At 52.2% G+C, this 23,225-nt stretch overlaps 1 long non-coding RNA gene across 1 annotated transcript; it reads left to right on the top strand.

The window, feature by feature from the left end:
* Positions 1 to 1,595: 1,595 nt before the first annotated feature.
* LOC129399425 (uncharacterized) lies at positions 1,596 to 22,724 on the top strand. Its single transcript, XR_008627070.1, has 4 exons — positions 1,596 to 1,645; positions 8,010 to 8,333; positions 10,150 to 10,388; positions 22,531 to 22,724. It is a non-coding gene; the product is annotated as an uncharacterized LOC129399425 (long non-coding RNA).
* Positions 22,725 to 23,225: the final 501 nt, after the last annotated feature.

The following is a 23,225-nucleotide window of genomic DNA, read 5'->3' on the forward strand; positions in this document are numbered from 1 at the left end:
CTTGGTATGTGGGGGGCAGCATCTGGGACAGCCTTGATCTCCCCAGCACCTGTCCTGTGCCTGCAGCTGAATGATGTAACAGTAGAACAATGTGGCAGTGGGGTGTGGGGCTGGCATCTGGGGGGGAAGGGGTCCCGCTCTCAGTGATGTAGCCAGAATCAGGCAGCTGTTGTCTCAGCTCTAAGTTCAGAAAGAGCCCTTGCCCCCTCGGGTGACAGTCTAAGCCCAGGTCTACTCACCTTCATCCCGAACCCTCCGGCCTGAGACTACTCTCCCCTCAAGAAACAAACGGGGTTTGGGGGGGGCTGGAGGGATAGCCTAGCGGATACGGCATTTGCCTTGCACGCGGCCGACCCGAGTTTGATTCCCAGCATCCCATATGGTGCCCCGAGTACCACCAGGAGTAATTCCTGAGTGCATGAGCCAGGAGTAACCCCTGAGAATTGCTGGGTGTGACCCCCCACAAAAAAAAGCAAAAAAAAAAAAAGAAGAAGAAACAAACAGGGTTTGCTGCAGCCAGTGGGCCCTAAGAGGAATCGGAAGTTATGTGCCACACATATGGGCCCCTGCCCCACCCCACAGTCTTCTGACACCCCTTGCTTGTCTTTTTTTGCCAGTTTGGGACTCCCCCAGAAAGCCTCCTAACTCAGGTTCTTGTCTGCTTTGGAGCCAGTCTCTGGTAGGCCTCCCCAAACCCTCAGTGGCCCACCATCTGAGCCCTGACAGTCACCTCAGATGTCCCCGGATGTGAACTTGCCCCAAGATTTGGCGGCCATAAAAGTCTGAAGGTCTGGATGGTCCCTGGATACTTGGGAACCAGGCTCAGGAGGGGAGGGCCTGGAGGCTTGGTAAGACCCTCACCCCCAGGTCAATTTCCCTTCTGCGGCTTCAACCCCAGCTGGTCGGGTCCTGAATAAGTGATCTCAGCACCACTCCTCTCCCTAGCCTGATGCCTCAGGCTTCCTTCTTCCAAGGATTTCAGGCCGTCCCAGATAGCAGCTGCCAGGATGCAAGCTTACCCCTGTTCCCCAACAACAACACCTTGAGAATTTAGGGTTCTAGAGGTATCATCAAAAGAATCATTCCTCCAAGTTCTCCAGCACATTTCCTCCTATTCACATCCATCCCTACCCACCAACTCTGAGCATCACACACTTTTATTCCCCACTGGCCTTGGAGGAGTTGTTCAGAGGCACTGACCTCCTTTTGTCTGGGACGATGAGGGGGGGCACCCACCGGGGTGCGGGTCTAGGACCCGGAGTAGGGAACAGGCTGCCGCCAGGCCCCAGGCACAAGTCTCCTCACTCATCCTTGCCGCCAAGGCCTCCTCCCCAGTATTTATATACACTAAAGCCTCTGCTCGAATAAAACATCCATGTAAAATCCAATTTCCTCAGAATCTCTTTTGGAGCCTGGGCCTGAGATGGAGTAGGTAACCCCGGCGGTAACTGCCTCACCCCCTCCCGCTGGCTGCAAAGGTGAGGCCCATTTTTCAATTATCTATCTGCTGTGACAGCAGCGGTCCAGCCGCTGAGCCAAGGAAGGGGGAGGGGAGGCAGAGCCGGGGAGGAGACGGCAGAGGGCAAGGGCACGGTGGGGGAGGAGGCACGGGAGAAGCCTGGAAACCAGCAGAGAGCACCCCGGGGTAAGGCTCCTGCGAGGGGCACCCAGTAGGTGCTCAAGAATTATTCGGAAAACAAGCGTCCGGAATGAGGAAAAGGGACGGAGTGGGGGAGGCGAGAAGAGGGGGGAGAGCTGGAGCGACATCGAGTGGGTGGAGAGAGGAAGGGAGAGCGGGAGGGGGAGCGGGGGGAGGGGAGGCGAGCGTGGCTGGAGCCAACAAGAGGCTCCTGTGTCAATCCGTGGAAACGGGAGGCAGAGTGATGCGGTCACAGCTCCTGCCATCAATATCCTCTAATATAAATGTCAGTGATGCTATTTTCCGCGCAGTCATTTCGCACACTGCTGATTACATTAACGTATAATGGAGGGGCGCCGGCTCCACTGCTTTCTCCCCTAACCCTCCCCCCGGTGATGTGTCAATAGCCGCCTCCATGAACAAGTCAATTTTCTGCAGGCTTGGCAGCGGAATAAATCTGCCCGGCTATGGGGAGAGCTGGAGATATTTATATACCCGGCTCCTGCCTTCCGAGAGCGCGCGCGCGTGAGCGCGGCGGGCGCGGGCGCGGGGCGGGGGCGCGCCGCCGAGCTGAATGATTTCTAGCCCGGACTCAATAAGAGGAGAATTTAGAGCGGTCCCTGAGCTGGGCTCCAGAAACAGCCTTACACGTTTATTTTCCTTAGCTGAACAGGAAAGGCGAGAATTATATGTGGATTTATAGGACAGGCGCAGCTCAACCCAAATGCTCCCGCTCCGGGGGGGCGGGGAGCGCGGGGGCGGGGTGCGCAGGGAGGCGGCGGGCCGAGCGCGGGCCGCTGGGACCCCGGCTCGCGACGGTGCTGGTAGGGGCGCACCCCCTTCGCCGGTCGCTTTAATTACATTTGTTCTTGTCCTTCTTGAGGGCGAGACTTCAGCGCAGCCCGCTTGCGGGGCGGGGGGGGTGGCGGGAGGCGCAGGCTGGGACTGCCTTGGAGATGGGGGGGGGGGGGGAAGGCTGGCGCTGGGAATGGGGACATGGAGAGACCGGGAAGGGGGGCTGTCAGCTTCGGCTCAGAAGCGGATCAATAGTACGAGATCTAATGGGCTAACTGCCAAGCGGGCGCACCGAGGCGCTGCCCCGCAGGGGCGGGAGGGGGGTGGGCGAAGGACAGAGAAAGGGAGGGGTGGGAGTGGGGAGTGCGTAGAGGAGGGGGGATGGGAGGGGGCTGGGGGAGGGGGTGCACAGAGAAAGGGACTGAGTCGATTGTCTAGGACAGGACAACCGACTTGGGGGCATCTCTGCGACACGCCACCCCCCCCCCTCAGCCCCCACAACAATGCTGGGAAGGGGACTCCGTCCCGTAGCTCCCGGACCCCGCGGCCACCCTCCCCACTCCTCTCAACTCTGCCGTTGGGCCGCCAGGGGGCGGCACGACCCTGTAGTGTCCCCGAGAATCTCCGCGCCTCTGCGCTGGGGCTCAAGTGACCTGTCCCTTGGACGCCTGCTCCCTGCGTGGGAATCCTTGGCCCCCTTCCACGGACCTGCTCGCGGGGCCGGGGTGACCCGAGGACCGCGCCCCACTCCTTCCACCGTCTGAGAACACAGGGAGCCTTCAGGTTTTCTGGGTTGAGCCTGGCACAGGGAAGTGTCCAGGGGCTGCGTCCCCCACCCCGCCCCGGGGCTGGCCCCGTGGCCCCCAGAGGCAGGGCTGAGGCAGAAGGCAGACGTGGCAGAAATGGACCGGGAGACTCTGTGGGGGCTTGGGGGCCTTTGAATCCTGGTGCCTAGCGCTGGAGCCTGTTTGGGGAGGGGACGGTCCCTTTCCAGGACCTTGCAAAAGAGGCCAGCCAAGGTCATGGGGGTCAATGTTCGGTTTTAACTCATTAGGGTCCTGGCCATTGTCCCACTACTAATTTTCTAATCTCTGACAAATACTTTTCTTCTCCCTGTCTCTTTGCAAACTAAGAACATAATATACAACCCAGTACTCCTAGTCCATGGTGCCCTCAATAGAGAAGCACAGAGGTTCCTGTTCCAGGATGTCACCCCAGGCGCATTTGGGGAACACTCCAGGGAGCTTTGTAGCATCATGGTCTCCCCACATACACACATACACTCCTATTGTCAGGACTATGAGAGTCCTTGATGCATGCACTTGGTCAAAGCTGCCCAGGTTATTCTGGAATATTCTCTATGGGCATTGTCTGAAGCAAGTATTCCTGTTGAACGTTTTCTTCCCATTTTTGTGTGGGCTGTTTGCCCTCATGTCGCTGTGTCGCCATGTCTTGGACACCTGTGTCACCAGTAAGCATAGCCACCTGCATCTCTTTGTGCGTACTCTAGGTGTAGATGTGACTGGCATTGTCCTGTGTGTCATTGGTGGTGTGTGCGCGTGCTGTCTGTCGTCCGTGCCTGTCCTCACAAGAGTGAGTACGGGGCCTGTGGCGTGTCTATCCCTTCACTGTGGGCTCCATCGTGGGACACGGCCATTGTCTCCATGTCATTGAGAGCAGAGCGTGCTGGCGAGTGCTCACAATGTGACATAAATGGAAGGAAGCTGATCTGCCCCAGAAGCAAAAGCAGCAATGACCTTCTTTTTCCAATTATATCCTGGTCAGAGGTGAGTGACCTCTCCCCATGGAGGCTGCTTCTTGTCATGCAAACTGAGCAGAAGGATGGAGATTAGAGGAATGTGACTGAGTCACGTGTGAAAACAATCAGCTATCAATGGGCGATCGATGCCCCAGATTTCTGCCCAGCCCAGGGCAGCAGTCATTGGCGTTTTCACAAGGGGGTGGTAAGGAGGGGGGGATGGGCCTGTGGGACACACAGCCTTTCGGGCAGACATCCACACACATGCCCTACACCCCAAGAGCCCCCCCCCCACAAGCATTTTGGCAGTCTGGATTCAGGTAGGAAATGTGGTGGGGGGAGAACTGCGCCAATGTATGCCCCCACAAGTGGTGGGCAAAAGTTGATTCCTGGTAGGGGGTATTTAATTTTCGCTGGAGCCGCAACCTTCTTCAGCCAGTGGTTGGAAGTGTAAGCGCTTGCACTGAGTGTTGTCTATTTTAAGTCTGAGAGTTGGGATTCTAAGTGGGTCACGGGAGGCAGTGTGGGGATTTGGAGGAAACTCGTAGCAGGAACAGAGGGATACAGAGCTTTGTTAGAGGGGGTGGCCGAGGCAAGACTCAGGTCAGCTATGCGCTGGGCTCTAGGGTCAGTGTGGGGGCTCCTGGGGCCTGGACATCTGTCTTCAGGACAACTTGAAACCAGGCTTGCCATGAGAACTGGGCTAGGAGCTGGCACCTCGGAGGGGCAGGGTGCCCTTAGTCATTGGAGAGAGGCAATGGCAGAAATTGGTTGGGGAGGAGGGGGCATGAGGACCACCGAGGGATTATGAGAAGCAAAGAGGCACTGATGAGATGGGAAGGGTTCTGGAAAGTTCCTCATTATACTTGGCTCTGGGATCAGCTGAGCTTTCCTTTGGCCAGCAGTCCATGGGTGAGGTCTAGCGTTCAAGCCAGCCCACACCGAGGAGGCAAGGGCAAACATCCTGTCAATGGCACCCATGTGTGACCTTAGTGACAGTCTTCTGTGACCTTTAGTTGTCTTCAGGAAGTTGGGGGCCCTTGTGTGAGAGCCCTCTCTGCATCACCCTATAGGAATGTAATGATGGGCAAGAATGCGTGGAGGGAGTTTACCATCAGATGGACAATAAGGAATTTGAAAGAATACTGACTTTGAATTCTTTTTCTTGCTTTCTTTGTGGGGGGGGGGGAATAGTGTTGCATAAGACAGACTGCCCGGATTCAAATCGCAGCTTTCTCTCTCCCTCCCCCTGCCACCCTTGCAGCTTATGGGTTCTCTGGCCTCTCTCCTCCCTTGGCCAATAGGGCACCTACTCCCAGGGTTGCTGAGTCCATTTTAGGCAAAGCCCTTAGAACACAAAGCCCTTCGCACTTGGACAAAGTCACAGCGTTGATTTTTCCGTCTGTTTCTTCTGCCTTTGGAAAATTCCCATTCTGTGTCAGCAAAATGAAGGTGAAAGAGACAAGATACTGGGGTGAGTAGAAGCCCCGGAGAGACTGGCTTGTGGGTCGGAGTGGGGTCAGTATGGAGTAGCTGGGATGGAATAGCTGGGATGGAATCCCTGGAGGTCTGGCTGAGGAGGTGTGAGGCAGCCAGGGTGGGTGTGAGGCCCTCTGAAGTGCCCAGCGGCTTCAGTTGGTTGGTACTCACTCTGCCACCCCTCCCCCAGGAAGGGCAGAGCACCTGTGCCTGAGCTGCTGGTCCATAGATGTCCAGGGGAGATGCTGTCGGGGAGCCCTGCAGAATACCCTAGAATACAGAACTGTCAGCAACTTGGCTTTCCTGGGGCAGGCCCGCCCAGCCTCGCTTTGCTTCTGCCCGACCTCAGTTCCAGCAGCCCCCTCTGCTGGCCTCAGCCATGCTAGAAGTGGACCCCTGCCTCTGCCTGGCTCCCAGTGTCCAGGCAATTCAGGAGAAACTCCAGCTGGTCCATTCTGGAGCCTGGGCGATCTAGGGCCAGGAGATCCCTAAACAGTGCCACTGGCCTACCAAGATCTCCGGGAAGATCCCTGCGGACCACTCAGCAAGATGGGGAAGTCACGGGAACAGGAACAGAGTCAAAAGTTTGGGTTGGGAACCGGATTTTGACACTTAGAAGTGGCTATAAACTTGAGCAAGGCTTTGGACTCCTTTACCCTCCTATTTCCTTTATCTGAAAAATGACACTGGCAGTAATGCCTACCTCTTGGAGTTGTGAGGGTCAGATAAGGTCGCGCCCTTATAAAGCGTTTGCTATGGAGCACTAAGTCTGCAACCAATTCTCCTGGAATTTGCCCAAGGAGGCACTTCCTGCTGTGGCTGGACAAGTCCTCCAGGGGTCTTGGCTCTTGCCTGTGGGTTCCTAGGGACCGCACTATCCCAGGTTTGTTGATTAAATTCCCTAAGCGCCAAAGGGCTGAGCAGCTGCTGGGAACTGCTGCTTCTTTGAAGGATGGGTGGGCGGCTGGGGATGCGGTGTGTGTGTGGGGGGGGGGGGGTCCTGGGACTGTGCAGGGAACAAAGGGTTAAGGCAGTGGGGGTGCTGGCATGGGAGCCGGCCACCCCTCCCTTTCTATTGATTATTCTCCTCTCCAGGTGTTTTTTGTGGCTTTTCCCCCTCCCTTGGGGCAAGCGAGGGGGCTGCTGGGTCCACTTCGGGCTTAGTTATTGTTTTAATTTTGGTGCTGGCTCCCTGGTGCCCGGAGCGGATAATGAAAGAGGAAAAGAGAGGTCAGGGTGGTGCCCAGGCAGCAGATTTCTGCCCATCAGACTGGGCCGGGCGGGTGGGGAAGTGAGGGGGGGCGAGTTAATATCAATAAAGCAACTGGAGTCTCAGAAGTGAGGAGCTGCAGAGCCAAGCACAATGTCTTTGTGTTCTGGGAGCCTAAAGGGGCTCTTGGCTCTGAGTTCAGAGTGGGGCTGGGCCTGGGGGTAGGGGACAGTGAGCACACAGACGGGGCAGTGAGGAGTGACAGCTCAACGCAGAGGCACTGGGCAGAGAGCTGAGGCTCAGCTCCAAGCCATGCCTGGGCCACTCCAGGTTGGCTTTCTCCACCACCCTAAAATGTGACCTATCTCCTGGGGAAGGGGTGGGCTGTGGGTCAGTGAAATATGGAAGTGAATAGAAAGGAGGCAGAGAAGTGTTGGGCTTAAGATCACACAGGCTAGGCTGGAAAGACAGACCGGTGGGTAGGGCTCTTGCCTTGTGGGTTGAAGGGGTTCCGTCCCCAGCACCCCATGTAGTTCCCTCAGCTCTACCAGGAGTGAGCCTTGAATGCAGAGCCAAAAGTAAGCCCAAGCATAGCCATTTGCTTTAGGTGTGGCCCTAAAGCAAACAGTAAATGTAAAAGATCACAGGTTCTGCCGGCAGATCTGAATTCTGCTTACTAGCTGTGCAACTGTGAGCAAGTGAGTGAATCTCTCTGAGCTTGTTTCTTCCACAAAATGGCACTAACAGAGGTCATTGGTATTGCATATAGTGGCGGGGGAGGCCTGGCGTGCAATGAGACCTCCACACGGGCTAGCCTGTTTTCCTTAGCTGTAAAATGGGGATATCAGTTGTAACTTCCCCAAAAGGGTCTTATGGGAAGCAAATTAGATAAAGCCCATGAAGTGCTTAGCACAGTACCTGGTACATAAATAAGCCCTCAATACATGTTAGCTGGTGTTATTATATTATTTTTATCTTTATTATTCCCTGCTGTCTTGGAACTAGTGATTTAGTTGAGGAGACTGAGGCCAGGCCACTCCCTTAGCCATCTGAAGCGTCGGCTCCTTTCAGCTCTCTGCCGCTTGGCTCCACTTGGAGAACCTTCTGGTTTTCCTTTTATAATCCAGGTGGATGCCTGGGAAGCTGGAGGAGCTAAAATGATGGCTGGACTCGCAAGAGAATGTGACCCTGAGGACCGACTTCTGCTCCCCAAGAGAGACAAGTCAGCAACCTACACAGGGGGAGGGTTCCCCGGATCCGGGTTGGAGTCCAATAGCTGGCTGGGGTTGGACAAGCTAGATGGGGGTGCTTACCTGGGTTCTCTGGGGAAACTCAGGTTGCATTTGGGAGAACCTGGGTCCCAGAAACTCCCTAACCTCAGCTCCTCCGGGCTCCTCCTGTTCTCGCCTGGCCAGAAGAGTGAAACCGGGGCTGGCAGCTCAAAAAAGAAGGTAGAGGCTGTTCCCCACTTGACCTTTCTTTCCCCGCCCCCACCCGGCGGGAGGCTGAGGGGATGAATGGAGCACAGGGCACGATTTCCACATTCACGGCAGCATATGCTGTGTTTATTGACACCGCAGGGTCGGTGCTTGTGGTGGTTGGGGGGGCTCCTAGGAGGCCACAGGCGGGGGTGGGGGGGTGCAGGGGCTGATGAGCAGAGGGGAAGGTTGCCGGGGGTGAGGAGGGGGAGAGAGAGGGGAGCCTGGGGCCTGGGGGGGAGGGAGGCAGGAACAATATTGTTGCTGGAGCACACCAGGTGCTCGCTGTCAGCCCGAACAAAAAGGAAGAGTCAGCAACGGGGTGGGGGGTGGCGGGGAGTAGGAGGCGGGAGCGCCGCCTCTCCCCATTAACCCCTACTCTGCCGGTGGGCAGAGGGAGAGGGGAGGAGCACTTGGGGCTGCCCCGGCCTGGGATCAAACCCCCAGTTCTGGTCTGTTCAGAAATGCCCCCTAGGACCTCTGGGGCAGGACTTTGCCTCCCTCAAAGCCCCCTTTCTGTCCCGCCCTGCCCACAGTGGAGCTGCTCCTGGGGTCCTGGGGAAGTTGGCACATCAGAGTGGCCAGGGCAATGCCCTTGGGCTCCCGAAGGCAGCCGCAGGTGGGGAGGGAGGAGATTTTAAAGGATGGTGGTGGGCCTGCGGAGGCGGGCTGGGTGTCAGCCCACTAAATTTCCCAATTTCCCTGGGGCTGGGACACATTCCTTGCCTGCTGCAGTCTTCCCAGGGCCTTCTGGCCCCGGGCATGGCAGGCAGGAGGCGGCAGAGGAGGGTCCTCAGCTCTCTGTCACCAGCAGTGACGCCTGAGCTAGCCTTAGTCCCGGGAGCACCGGGCACATCCTCCATAGCAGTTCGGAGTCCCTCTACTCTTGGACCCCCGGTTTTCCGGTGGGAGACGGGACTTTCCCCTCCTGCCAAGCCTTCAGGGTGCTCTTTGCAGTGCCGGGGAGGAGGGAGACAAACTCCTCCAACTAACCAAGGAGGGGAGATTTCCTTCACCCCAAGGAGGGGAGGTTAGCAAGCCTGAAGATGCAAGATTCCAGATCCTGGTTATTGGTCTCAGGCAGTCCAGGGACCTGATTTTCTGGAACCTTCCTCTTTGGCGGTTAACTTTTCATTCGAGACCTTCAAGTCCCTGGTCACCCTGGAGCGTCCCGCATCCGCAGGCATTAGTTGGGGGCCACTTAGCGGGGTTCTACTCTTTGGGCCCTTGCCTCGGTCTCTGACTTTTGGCGCCGAGGCCTCTGTGGATGGCTCCAGAGAAGGCTGCCCGCCAGGCGGAACACGCCCGGCACCCGGTCCGGGCGCGGGGTGATGGCCCGTGGCGTGGGGCGAGCTGAAGCCGTCGTGCCGGCTCCTCCCGGGGCTGCAGCCCGGCCGCGCCCCCCTCCTCGGCCTCGCGCCGGGCTCCAGCTGCGCGCCGATCGGTCCCGGCTCGGCTCCAGCTCCTCAATGGCCCTGCTCCCCCATTACCCTGATGTCGGCCCCTCTCCCCCTCGGCTTTATCGGCTCTCAGCCGGCTCCGCCAGGGTAATGAGGGCCCTCCTAATTACCATTGCAGAAACTCCACTTACATTAACAGCTCCATCCGCGGCGCGAGGCGCCGCAACATCTGCTGTGCGCAGGCAGGAGCCCCTCCCCCGCCCGCTCCCCTTCCCGCGCCGCTCCCCGCGTTCCGGCCCTCTCCCCGACCCTCCGCTCCAGCCTCTCTGGCGCCCCTCTCCTATAGACCCCCCTTTCCAAACTCTTTTCTCACTCTCGCCACTGGCCAGGCTTTGTTCTGAAACTTCAGGATCCCAGGATGAGGGGTACACAGAGACAGGATACCAGAGACGGAGAGATGGAGCCGCTCAGAGAGGCTCCAAGAGACCCATAAACCCAAGATCCCAGAAACATGGGCAGGGAACCCCGGAGCAGGCAGAAACGCGAAGCCGCTTCGAAGATTGTGGAAGAGCCAGAGTGTGCAAGGTAGGGGGGCTGCCCCAGTGGAGCCTGCCCCCCGCGCGCAGAGGTATGTGCTAGGTGGGCAGAAACGCATGTGTTGTATGTGTGTGCCCGCGGGTGTGTGCGCATGTGCCATGCACGCTTATTGATGCGAGCATCTAGTAGGTGACGCCCGTGTGTAAGCACCCACGTGCCTTCGTGCCCACATTTATTATGCCTTTGCTTCATGGTGTAATTACATTTGTCTTCATGTATCTGTGCATTCCTTTTGCAAATGGGATCTCTCTGTGTCTGTTCTTGTTGGTTTGTGGTGTGGGCAGTATTTGTGTGTGGCTTGCGTGCATGTGGGATCCATCGGTGTGGAGTCCAGGATGTGACATGCATGGCTTCTGTGAGGATGCTGTGGGCCTCAGGCTGTGTGCACATCTCCTGTGCATGCCTATGCATGTGTGTATCATCTGTGTAATTATCAATGGAGAGGGTGAGTGTGTGTGTCCTCGCTCCATGGGGGACGCCTGGCAGTGGGGAAGAAGCTGAGCCCATTTTATCTGAGGTTAACAGGGGTCACCTTTCACTCCTGGAAGTCCCCCCCTCCCCAGCCCATACAATTAAGCCTCAGTGTGGTGGAAAGACAGCCAGTAGACATTAAGAAAGGTCAACAATATTATCAGCTCCTAATCCAATTAGTTACTGTTTATTTGGGAATCCAGCTCCAGGTCAGCTTCCGGGGAGGAGCCTGGGAGAGGCTCAGGATGGGACACACTGAAGAAACACTCTATCGGAAGGGGCCAGGATTGTGGCCTTTAAGTTGGGGGCCTGGGGGTATCCTCAAAGCATCCTGAAATAATGCATCTTCTGTTACTTTGAAACTGGGTAGCCCAGGCCAAGGACTTGAGGTGGGGCTGAAATCTGAGTTTCATCTCCAGAGGCTGGTGTAAGGCCAAAGGGATTTTCTCCTTGGCCTTGGAGGCTTCCTGCCTCTTTCCTAGACAGTGGACTGGAAGGCCTATGGGCTGCCTGGAGCTGTGGCCAGGTTCTCTGGGGGTGGGAGTCAGAGGAGGAGATGTTGGTAAATGCACTATTAGCTCTTGAAGTCACGTCATTAATCCTGCCCTGTATTTGATTTCCTCTGTTCTCCCCCACGTTTTTTTTTTTCTGAACTCTAACAGGACCTCCACTGTATCCCATCCAGGACATGCAGGGGCACTGACTTAGACCCACAGGGCCCCCAGAACCCCTCTCTTGAGTACAAGCAATGGAAAAGACCCAGAACTTGACCTCCTAGTCTGGGATAAAGAATGAGTCTGTGGGACTGAGAACACTGGATTAGAGTACAGGGGAGTATATGGGGGAGGGTGTCATTGGCCCCCCCATACACCCTGACCCCATTTGACTTTTGTTTGGGGGTGGGGCACATCAGTGATACTCAGAGACTGCTGCTGGTGGTACTGGGGGACCTGTGCAGTGCTAGGGATTGAACCTGGGCCTCAAACATGCAAAGTACATGCTTCAGCCCATGGACTCTCCCCAGTGCTCTTAGCTGATTCCTTATAGATGAACAGCATCCAGGGGTACCCGAAATCTGGGGGGAAGGCAGCTCACTGGAAGAAGAGTATTATTATTGAAGGCTCAGGCCAGATCCCAAAGTCTCCCAACACAGCATCAAGGGATAGGCAGGGCTATGCTGTGGCAGACTCAGGCCCCAGCTGTGGCCAAATCAGGGCGCCAGGAACACAAATGCTCTGCCAGGAGCCAAGCCTAGGGTCACGGTGGCCTGTTTCTTAACGATAAGTCCAAAGGCTTACACCCCTGGGAAGTAGACTGCTTGTTCTTTCTGCCCCCAATCTCGTCCTGTCAATCCAGAAACCCCGCCTGCTTGACCCATGCACACACAACCCCTCCCCCCCAGTGACTCTAGGCTGGAATTGTGCAAACATTCATTGGCTGCATCCTTATCTAAGGATTTACAATGGATCTTCCTGCTTTAGAAAAGACCCCTGAAAGGTGTCTTCATTTCCACACACCCTGAAAAACAATAATAATGATAGTACTTTAATGATGATGATGACACACATCTTTATCCTAGTAATTTCCATCCATAGCTGACCCTTGAAGTCACCTAGAGAAATGCTTGAAAAATGGACATATTATGGGGGCAGAGATACTACAGAGGGTAGGGTGCTTGCCTTGCACACAGCAGACCTAAGTTCAATCCTCAGAACCCCATATGATCCCCCAAGCCCACAAGAGGGAGCCCTGTGCAGAGAGCCAGGAATAAGACCTGAGCACCACCAGTTGTGGCCTCTGCCCACGCTCCAAGAAAATAAAGTACATGTAGGGGACCAGAGAGATAGATAGTACAAGAATTAAGGTGTGTTGCTTATGGCTGATGGGTTCAATCCCCAGCACCACATATGGTCTCTCAGCACCATCAGGAGTGATCTCTGAGTACAGAATCAAGAATAAGTTCTGAGCACCGGTGGGTGTAAAGCCTTTCACCCCTAATAAATGGAATAAAAATATTCATGACCAAAGAGATGGTCACAGCTCAATGGGCTGGAGCATATCCGTTGCATGGAGTAGGCCTGGGTTCAATCCCCAGTACTGCATGGTTCTCTGAACACTGCCAGGAGTAAACTCTGAGTACTTAGCCAGGAATAGATCCTGAGCACCAGTGGGTACACCTCCCCCCAAAAAATATGTGTAGGGACCAGAATTTAACTCAATGGTAGAGCACTTTCTTTGCACGTGGGAAGCCCTAAATTGTAACACTGCCCCTAAAATATAAAATAATAAATAGAAATTTTAAAAAGTATGTGGCCATTCCCAAATCTGATCAAACCAACCTGTTATCCAGTGTATACCCATATCCATATGGGATGCCAGTAATTGAACCCAGGTTAGCTGTGTGCAAGACAAGATCCTACCCATTGTACTATCACTCTAGTCATCCTTCCCTCCCTCCCTTCCCACTGCTCCCCTCCCCCTTCCTTCCTTTCCTTCCTTCCTTCCTCTCTCTCTTCCTTCCTCTCTCCCTTCCTCCCTTCCTTCCTCCCTCCCTCCCTCCCTCCCTTGATTCCTTCCTTTCTTCCTTCCTTCCTTCCTTCCTTCCTTCCTTCCTTCCTTCCTTCCTTCCTTCCTTCCTTCCTTCCTTCCTTCCTTCCTTCCTCTCTCTCCCTCTTTCTCTCTTTCTTCCTTCTGTTTTCTCTCCCCCACACCCCCCACTATTTTTTCTTTTTTTTTCTTTTTTGCTTTATGGGTCACACCTGGCAATGCAGAGGGGTTACTCCTGGCTCTGCACTCAGGAATCACCCCTGGCGGTGCTCAGGAGACCATATGGGATGCTGGGAATCAAACCTGGGTCAGCTGCATGCAAGGCAAAAGCCCTACCTGCTGTACTATTGCTCCAGTGCCCCCCACACACACTTTTTTTTTTATCAGGGAGGCAGGTTCCCTGGTTCCAAGGACAGCTTGTCATATACCGAGAGAATCTAATTTGGTGGTGAATTTGAGCCCCTAGATGCTCTGTCCTGAGCTAGCACTTTCTCCCTTGAGGTGTTTGCTTCCAAGCACAGCCTCTGCTTGGCTGTCAATCCAGTCTAGCAGTACTATATTAAGATCCTACTTAGGCATTGCAGAACATCTCAAGAGGAAGAGACAAAGGTCTTGCTCCTGTGATGAGGCAGGAGAGAGACGGCCTGATATATTTGGACAAACAGGCCTTTGGTGTCAGTTCTGCATTTGTATCTGGTCCTGCTACTGATCATCCATGTCACCTTGATCAACTTGCAAGCTGCTCAAAGACCTACTTGAAAAAGTAGAGTTAATAATATGTACTTCCTAGACCTGTCCCTAGTGCCATAGTTCATCAATAGATGATGAATGTTCTTATTATTTGAAAATATAAAGAAATAACGATAGTGCCTGCTAGGAGGGCTATAGTGAAAAAGATTGACAATCCTGAAGTAGAAGTTACATACAATGCAGGAAGTGAGATCAGGGAATCACTCTGAATCAGTGTTTTAGGGTATCTACTAGAGCTATGACTATCCTACAACTCAGCAAATCTCCTAGATATGTGCCCAAGAGAAATAAATGCATATAATTAGCAAAAGTCTTGTATAAAAATGTTCACTGCTCAGGGACCCGAGCAATAGTACAGCAGGTAGGGTGTTTGCCTTGCACACGGCCGACCTGGGTTTGATCCCCCACATCCTATATGGTTCTCCGAGCACTGCCAGGAGTGATTCTTGAGTGCAGAGCCAGGAGTAACCCCTGATCCTCGCCGGGTGTCACCCAAAAAGCCAAAAATTAAAAAAAAAATTCACTGCAGCTGACTTTGTAATAGTCTTAAACCAGGACAACCCAAATATCCATTAACAATAAAGTAGGTAAGTAATTTTTGGTATAGACACATATCAGAATACTACAAAGCAAGAAAAAGGAATGGTGGGGCTGGAGTGATAGCACAGCGGGTAGGGCGTTTGCCTTGCACGCGGCCGACCCGGGTTCTAATCCCAGCATCCCATATGGTTCCCTGAGCACCGCCAGGGGTAATTACTGAGTGAAGAGCCAGGAGTAACCCCTGTGCATCGCCAGGTGTGACCCAAAAACCAAAAAAAAAAAAAAAAATAAAAATAAAAAAAAAAATAAAAAAAAGAAAAAGGAATGGACTAGTGTACTATTCAAGGACATAGGTGATCTCCCAGATACCATGTTGCACAAAATAATTTGGGCACAAGCATATATATTATAGAATTTAAATACACAAATTTCGGGGCTAGAGCAATAGCACAGCGGGTAGGGCATTTGCCTTGCACACGGCCAACCCAGGTTCAATTCCCAGCATCCCATATGGTCTCCTGAGCACCACCAGGGGTAATTCCTGAGTGCAGAGCCAGGAGTAACCCCTGTGCATCACCGGGTGTGACCTCCCCCAAAAAACACAAATTTCTGGGGCCGCAGAGATAGTACAGCAGGTAGGCGCGTGCCTTGCATGTGGCTGGCCCGGGTTTGATCCCTGGCATCCCATATGGTCCCCTAAGCACTTCCAGGAGCAATTCCTGAATAAGTCCTGAGCATTGCCAGGTGTGGCTCCAAAATAAAACAAAAAAATGTATATAAATTTCAATAACAAACAAAACTGAAAAGGTTATTTGACACATTAATTTATTTATGTGACTTAGCAAAAGGCACTAATTATATTATTATGGTCAATATATAAATATAAATTTTGTTATACTGTCAGTAATGATATATGAGGGGAAAAGTATATATGTATATATGTGTATATTTGTTTCGGGGCTCAGGGATCACTTCTGATGGGGCTCAAGGGTCCATATCTGGTGCCAGGGATCAAATCCAATTCAGCTGCATGCAAGGCAAGCGCCCTACCCACTTCACTATCTCCCAGCCCCACAAAACTACATTTAAAGAGCTGAGGAGGGGCTGGAGCAATAGCACAGCAGGTAGAGCGTTTGCCTTGCACACAGCCGACTCGGGTTCGATCCAAGCATCCTATATGGTCCCCTGAGCACCGCCAGGATTGATTCCTGAGTGCAAAGCCAGGAGAAACCCCTGAGCATAGCTGGGTGTGACCCAAAAAGCCAAAAAAAAAAAAAACACAAAATAAAGAGCTGAGGAGATGGCTCAAAGGACTGGAGAATGTGCGCTGCATGCAGTAGCCCTGGGTTTGATGCCGGGCATCATATTGTCCCCAAGTACTGCTGGGAGTGAGCCCCAAGATATACTTATTGTGGGATGTGTATATATATATTTTTTCTTGATTTTTGTTTGTATGTTTGGGGACCACATCCAGCAATGCTCAGGACCTACTCCTGGTGATACTGTGGCCGGGGACCATGTGTGGTGCCAGGGATTGAACCGGGGTTAGCTACATGTAAGGCAAGCACCTTATCCCCTGTACTATTTCTCCAACATGCATATTTATATGGGTTTTGAGGCGGAGAGGCACACTTCGTGGTGCTCAGGGCTTGCTCTTGGATCTGTGTTCAGGCATCACTCCTGGTAGGACTCAGGGGACCATACGTGATACCATGGATCAAACCTGGGTCGGTGGGGCTGGAGTGATAGCATAGCGAGTAGGGCGTTTGCCTTGTACGTGGCTGACCCGGGTTCAAATCCCAGCATCCCATATGGTCCCCTGAGCACCGCCAGGAGTAATTCCTGAGTGCAGAGCCAGGATGCACAGTAACCCCTGTGCATCGCTGGGTGTGACCCCCCCCAAAAAAAAAACAAAAACAAAAAAAACCTGGGTCGGCTGCGTACAAGGTAAGTACCCTATGTGCTGTGTATCACTCTGGCCCTCTGCATATTTATATTTGTAATAAAAATATTAACAGGGGTTTGAAGAATAGAAAGAGAGAAAGGAAGGAAGGAAAAGAAGGAAAGAAGGAAATGAAGGAAAGAAAGAGAGAAAGTTAGTTTGGGGCCTGCTATAAAGTCAGTGTGCTTGCCTTGCATGCGGCTGACCTGCTGTCGAATCCCAGCATCCTATATGGTCTCCCGAGTGCAACCAGGAATAATTTCTGAGTGCAGAGCCAGGAGTAGCCCCTGAGCATAGCATAATTGGGTGTGGCGGAAAAAGAGAGAGAGGGAGAGGGAGAGGGAGAGGGAGAGGGAGAGGGAAAGTTAAAATTAATTTAGAATGATCAAAATTAGAAAAGATGGTATTGAGTAAATGGATTCAAAGAATCCTCTGGCTGGTAGGAAGGCTATTTTGATCTCATTAGAGGTTATACATGTTTGGTATGTAGGTGAAATTTTACTTTTTTTACTTAAAAATATTTTATTTGAGGCTGGAGAGATAGCACAGCGGGTAGGGCATTTGGCTGACCCGGGTTCAATTCTCAGCATCCCATATGGTCCCTCGAGCACTGCCAGGAGTAATTCCTGAGTGCATGAGCCTGGAGTAACTCCTGTGTAATGCCAGGTGTGAATAAAAAAGAAAAAAAAATTTAATTTAATTAAAGAACCATGATTTACAACATTATTGAGTTTTAGGCATATATTGTTCTAGCACCAATCCCACCGCCAGTGCCAACTTCCCTCCAGCCATGTTTTCATGTTCCTTGTTAAGTGTCAGCGTCAGTTCCTTCCCCTCCCCCACCAGCCTGCCACCTTGATAGGCACATTTTTTTTTTTTTTGGTTTTGGGACACACCCGTCGATGCACAGGGGTTACTCCTGGCTCAATCACTCAGGAATCACTCCTAGCGGTGCTCGGGGGACCATATGGGATGCTGGGAATTGAACCCGGGTCAGGCCGTGTGCAAGGCAAACGCCCTACCGCTGTGCTATTGCTCCAGCCCTTGATAGGCACATTTTAAAGTTTGATGGGTATAGTTTAGATCTCATGCTTTCAGTGTTTTTGAGTGTGTGCTTTGGATGTATAGCTAAACCACCACCCCGCAATACCAGTATGCCCATGGCTCTTGACCTATGTTCCCTTATTTCTCTTTCTCCTCTTCTTCCTCCCTACCTCAATTTATTTTTTTCTTTTTTATATATTTTAATGAATTGCTGTGAGATACAGTTACAGACTTACAAACTTGCATAATTACTTTTCAGTCATACAATGTTCGAGTACCCATCCCTCCACCCATTTTTTGTGCCCATTTTCCAACACCAGTTTTCCAGTATCCCTCCCACCACCCCTTTCCTTCCCCCACCCTCCCGCCTCTGTGGCAGGCACATTCCCTCTTACTCTCTCTCTCTTCTTATGGGTGTTATGGTTTGTAATAATAGGTACTAAGTGGCCATCACGTTCGGCCCATAGTCTAATTTCAGCACACATCTACCATCCCGAGCAAGCCCTCCAACCATCATACTTAGTGGTCCCTTCTCTATCCCAGCTGCCTTTTCCCCCAGCACATGAGATCAACTTCCAAGCCATGGAGCGATACTCTTGGCCTTTATCTCTACTATCCTTAGGTGTTAGTCTCCTATTATGTTTCTTTATATTCCACAAATGAGTGCAGTCTTTCTATGTCTGTCCCTTTCCTTCTGATTCATTTCACTTACCATGATACTCTCCATGTCTATCCACTTGTATGCACATTTCATGATTTCATCTTTTCTAATAGCTGCGTAGTATTCCATTGTGTAGATATACCAAAGCTTCTTTAACCAGTCATCTGTTCTTGGGCCTTCGGGTTTTTTCCAGATTCTGGCTATTGTAAATAATGCTACAATAAAGATACAAGTGCAGATGTTATTTCTACTGTACTTTTTTGCATCTCTGGGATATATTCTCAGAAGTCTTGCCTCAATTTCTTTTCTTCTGTCCTTCTCTTCCCTGTCTTCTGGGGTCATCTAGGAATTCCCTCTTATTAAATTTTATTTAAAGTTAACCTAAGATGACAACATTTAACTGAACTTAAGTTAACTTCAGTGACCACATTGTGCTGTCCAGCAGCTGGAAATGTCTGAAGAGGAATGGAAAGGACAATGGGACCAAGGAAGATGGACACCTAGTAGTCAGGGTGTTTGGGAAGGTGGTCGGGAAAGGTTTTGTAAGAAGAAGAGTTTGTTCTGGACATGAAGAAAAGATGTGAAGCATGGATGGATGGCAAAGGAGTTGCTAACAAAGAAGGGTTTTCCAGTGGGAGAAGGGAGAACACGATGGAGCTGCAAAGACAGTTGGAGATAAGACCAGAATGCCTCAATGGCAGCTGAGTAGTTGATGGTAAGTGGGTGCCACAGCTTGGAGCAGGAGTAGGTCCTAATGGAGTGCATTTTGGGTAATAACATCTGGTGAGGAAGCAGGTTGGCTAGAAGGAGGGCAGAGGCAGGACATGTCCTTGAATTAGGCAGCTGCAGCCCAGGACTGGGGACCTAAAGTCCTAAGGCCTTTAGGAGGAGCATGGAATCAGTGATGGGGGTGCCGAGAATGGGCATGAAGAGACAGCTCAGCTGACGGAGTGTTAGGTAGACAGAGTCCCGTGGGATTTTTGTTTGTTTTGTTTTGCTTTGTTTGTTTTTTCTTTTTGGGTCACACCCAGCAATGCTCAGAGGTTACTCCTGGCTCTGTACCCAGGAATTACTCCTGGTGATGCTTGGCAGACCATATGGGATGCCGGGGATCAAACCCAGGTCGGCCATGTACAAGGCATATGCTCTACCTGTTGTACTATGCTCCAGCCCCAGACAGGAAGAACTGGAAAGAACTTCCCTGTGTGCATGTCTTGCCTTCCAGGGCAGCCCAGCTCTCTCCTGAGATGGAGAAAATGAGAAATATATTTTTGTAAAGTAGAAACTAGAGGTCTAACTCCACTAAGACAGCAGCAGCTGGAAGAAGCAGCAGAAAACTGAATAGTGAAAAGACTCGGAGGAAAATGCTATTTGCATCTCCCCCATCACCACCGTTCACGAACTGTGTGACCTGGGCTCCTTCCGGCTCATTGGGGATCCTGATGGTACCTGTTTCCCAGAGTTATTATGAGGGGAAAATGAAATACAGCATCCAAGGTGACTGGAATAATGCTTGATCTCTCGTAGCCATAAAGAAACACTGAGATTGGTATAACTGCCTCTGATAGTGGGATTTGTTCTCTTTCTCCTTCTTCTTCTTCTTCTTCTTCTTCTTCTTCTTCTTCTTCTTCTTCTTCTTCTTCTCCTTCTCCTTCTCCTTCTCCTTCTCCTTCTCCTTCTCCTTCTCCTTCTCCTTCTCCTTCTCCTTCTCCTTCTCCTTCTCCTTCTCCTTCTCCTTCTCCTTCTCCTCCTCCTCCTCCTCCTCCTCCTCCTCCTCCTCCTCCTCCTCCTCCTCCTCCTCCTCCTCCTCCTCCTCCTCCTCCTCCTCCTCCTCCTCCTCCTTCTCCTTCTCCTTCTCCTTCTTCTTCTTCTTCTTCTTCTTCTTCTTCTTTTTTGGTCACACCTGGCGATGCACAGGGGTCACTTTTGGCTCTGCACCCAGGAATTACTCCTGGAAGTGCTCAGGGGACTATATGGGATGCTGGGAATCAAACCTGGGCCGGCCGCATGCAAGGCAAATACCCTACCCTCTGTGCTATTGCTCCAGCCCCATCTTCTACTTCTTTATACTTTTTTTCTGCAATGACCATGGATTACTTGAGCAGAGAAAAATTAAGTGGAAGAGAGAAGGAGAAGAAGAAAAAAGATAGAAACATGCTTGAAGGAGCAGCCAGAGAAACAGACACACTTAGAGCAGAGGGAGAGTGCTGCCCTCGTGGGCCTGGTGCAGTTTAGCCACCTCAGGATGGAGGGGCACTGGGTTTGAACCACGGAGCGTGAGAGGTGGAGATGGGTGTGTAGATGATGTGGCTCTATGGAAAAACCCAGCACCTTTAACAAAAATTATAATTCATTAGGTATTTACCAGGTGCCAGAGTTTTTCTTATATGGGTACCGATTGTGGCCATAACTCTGCCAGGTGAATGATTTTATTCTGATTATTGTACTGCCCCAAGAAGCAACCTGCCCAAGGGCCTACCGACAGGCTGAAGTGTAGACCTTGAGATGATTTTTACCCCGTGAACCTGCCAGGCCACGTCTCCCCTGAAATGCAGGAAGTACCCTAACAAGAGGAGGCGGCTTAGCCAGCCTGGGTCCTCACTCAACTCCTTCTCCAGGCAGGAGGGCTGTGGTGGGCATTCCTGCACCCACAGTGCCTTTTTTTTCTTTCTGGGTCACACCTGGCTATGCTCAGGGGTTACTTCTGATTCTGCATTTAGGAATTCCTCCTGGCTGTGCTCAGGGGACCCTATGAGATGCTGGGGATCAAACCCAGGTCGGCCTTGTGTAAGACAAATGCCCTACTCACTGTACTATTGCTCGGGCCTCCTGCAAGTTCTTACAGGGAACTACCAGCACCCCCCCATCACCAGACTTGTCCTGAGAACCCCCTTTCTATAGGCGGTCATCAGCCTCTGGGCCCCACCTCCAGATGTAACTTTGCTCCTCTTGCTCCATGGCTGACTCCCCTTCCCCCTGACCTCTCCACTCCTTCCTCCAGTCTCACTGCACCTCGGTGGGCCCCCCCACACCTGCCAGCATCATCCATCAGCAGCCCTTGAAGCTCTGCCGCAGCCCCTTCAAGTTGCTAAAGCCCCTATTTGGTTTAGTTCCACTCCAGCTCCCCCTGCACACAGGGACCCGATGGGATGCAGGGAAATTATACATGTAATAAAGAGCTGGTTTGCTCTGATAACTCTGATAATGATACATACCTCACACCTTCCCACGCGCGCATACACTGCCCTCTACACACGCACGGTGCCCACTCCACACCTTCAAGCCATACAGCCACCAAAAACCCATTCCAGCATGCTGACCTGCGACTCCCATCCTGCAGTGGCGCCCGGCCTCAGCCCTCATGCTCCATTCTCTGCATTCTCTGGAAACTCTGGGTCCCCTCCTCTATGCCCAGCTCCCAGAGCACAGAGCACTCCCCCATCACGACATTTATCAGCTGCAGCCTGAGGGCCTGTCTTCTCTGTGGCCCATTAGATTGTGAGCAAAGGTAGTGTCTCTCTGTTTCATTGCTCATTCATTCACTCTAGTGCTTGGGGAACACAGTGGCTGCCCCATAACTTTGTTGAGTAAATTATTGAATGAACGGGGGCTGGACTTAGCTCAGTAGACTGAGTGCCTGTTTTGCACATGGGAGGCTGGGTTTGATCCCCAAGCACTGTATGCTCCCCCCCAAGCACCTCCAGGAGTGATCCCTTGAGCACTGAGCTTGGGAGTATCCCCAGAGCACTGCCAGGGGTGACCCTCCCAAAAAACACAAATTGAATGAATGAGCAAGTGCTCAAAATGCACACATCACTCCATCATCTGCTTCAGAAACACCACATCATCTTGGGCTGTGTCCTCACCCCACTACCTGTTTGCTCAGCACCCCTCTGAATTTCATCTTACAGATTCACATGCTCCTTTCAGTGGAGCCTCTCACTTCTGCTACTGAGTGTTTCTGTCACCCCCCTCTTATGTGTCTATTGTGAATACTGAAATACTCCTGGAGGTGCTGAGTGGGTGTGGGGGGAGGAACCATCCATGCATTTGAAAGGGAGTATGTGTTGAAGTGAGTGTGTGTCTGTGGGCTGTTGTATGGGAACGAATGTGTGTGTGTGTGTGTGTGTGTGTGTGCGAGCGCGCGCATGCGAGGCTGCATGTGTATATAAACCATGAGTTACCTTATTTCTTACTTTTTTTTTTTTTGCTTTTTAGGTCACACTCGGCAATGCACAGAGGTTACTCCTGGCTCTGCACTCAGGAATTACTCCTTGCGGTGCTCATGGGACCCATATGGGATGCTGGGACTCAAACCCGGGTTGGTCACACAAGGCAAACACCCTACCTGCTGTGCTATCTCTCCAGCCCCTCTTATTTCCCATTTTCTAAAATATACTGGCTAGAATATTTGTGTCCTTGTTCAAGTTTCCTCTTCTTACTTTCTCCTAAAGTCTGGTACCTTTTCCCCCCTCTGGTTTCTGGGATACACCTGGTGGTGCTCAGTGGTTATTCTTGGCTCTGCACCCAGGAATCACTCCTGGTGGTGCTTGGGGGTCATATAGGATTCCAGAGATCAGACCCAGGTCGACCACACGCAAGGCAAATGCCCTATTCCCTGGACTATTGCTCCAGCCCCAAGTCTGGTTCCTTTTAGAGAAAATATTTTCTTCCTCAAGTTCCCCTTATCACTGTCCTTAGGAAGGTTTAGAAAGAGGGGAGAGAATGTGGGCTAAATTAGGGGTTCTCCCTTCCAAACCACATGTACTCCCATCACCTGCTGAGTGTCCTCCCTGCTTTCACCTCCCCTCCACTCCCACTTCCTGCCCCTGTTCTCACCTAGGAGTAAGCAAGAGCAGAGCACAGAGTGTCTGCCCCCTTAGGACATATCAGCCTGGTCTTTCGGACATGCA

Source organism: Sorex araneus, chromosome 11, assembly GCF_027595985.1.
Source record: "Sorex araneus isolate mSorAra2 chromosome 11, mSorAra2.pri, whole genome shotgun sequence".
In the NCBI taxonomy this organism is placed as follows: Eukaryota; Metazoa; Chordata; class Mammalia; order Eulipotyphla; family Soricidae; genus Sorex; species Sorex araneus.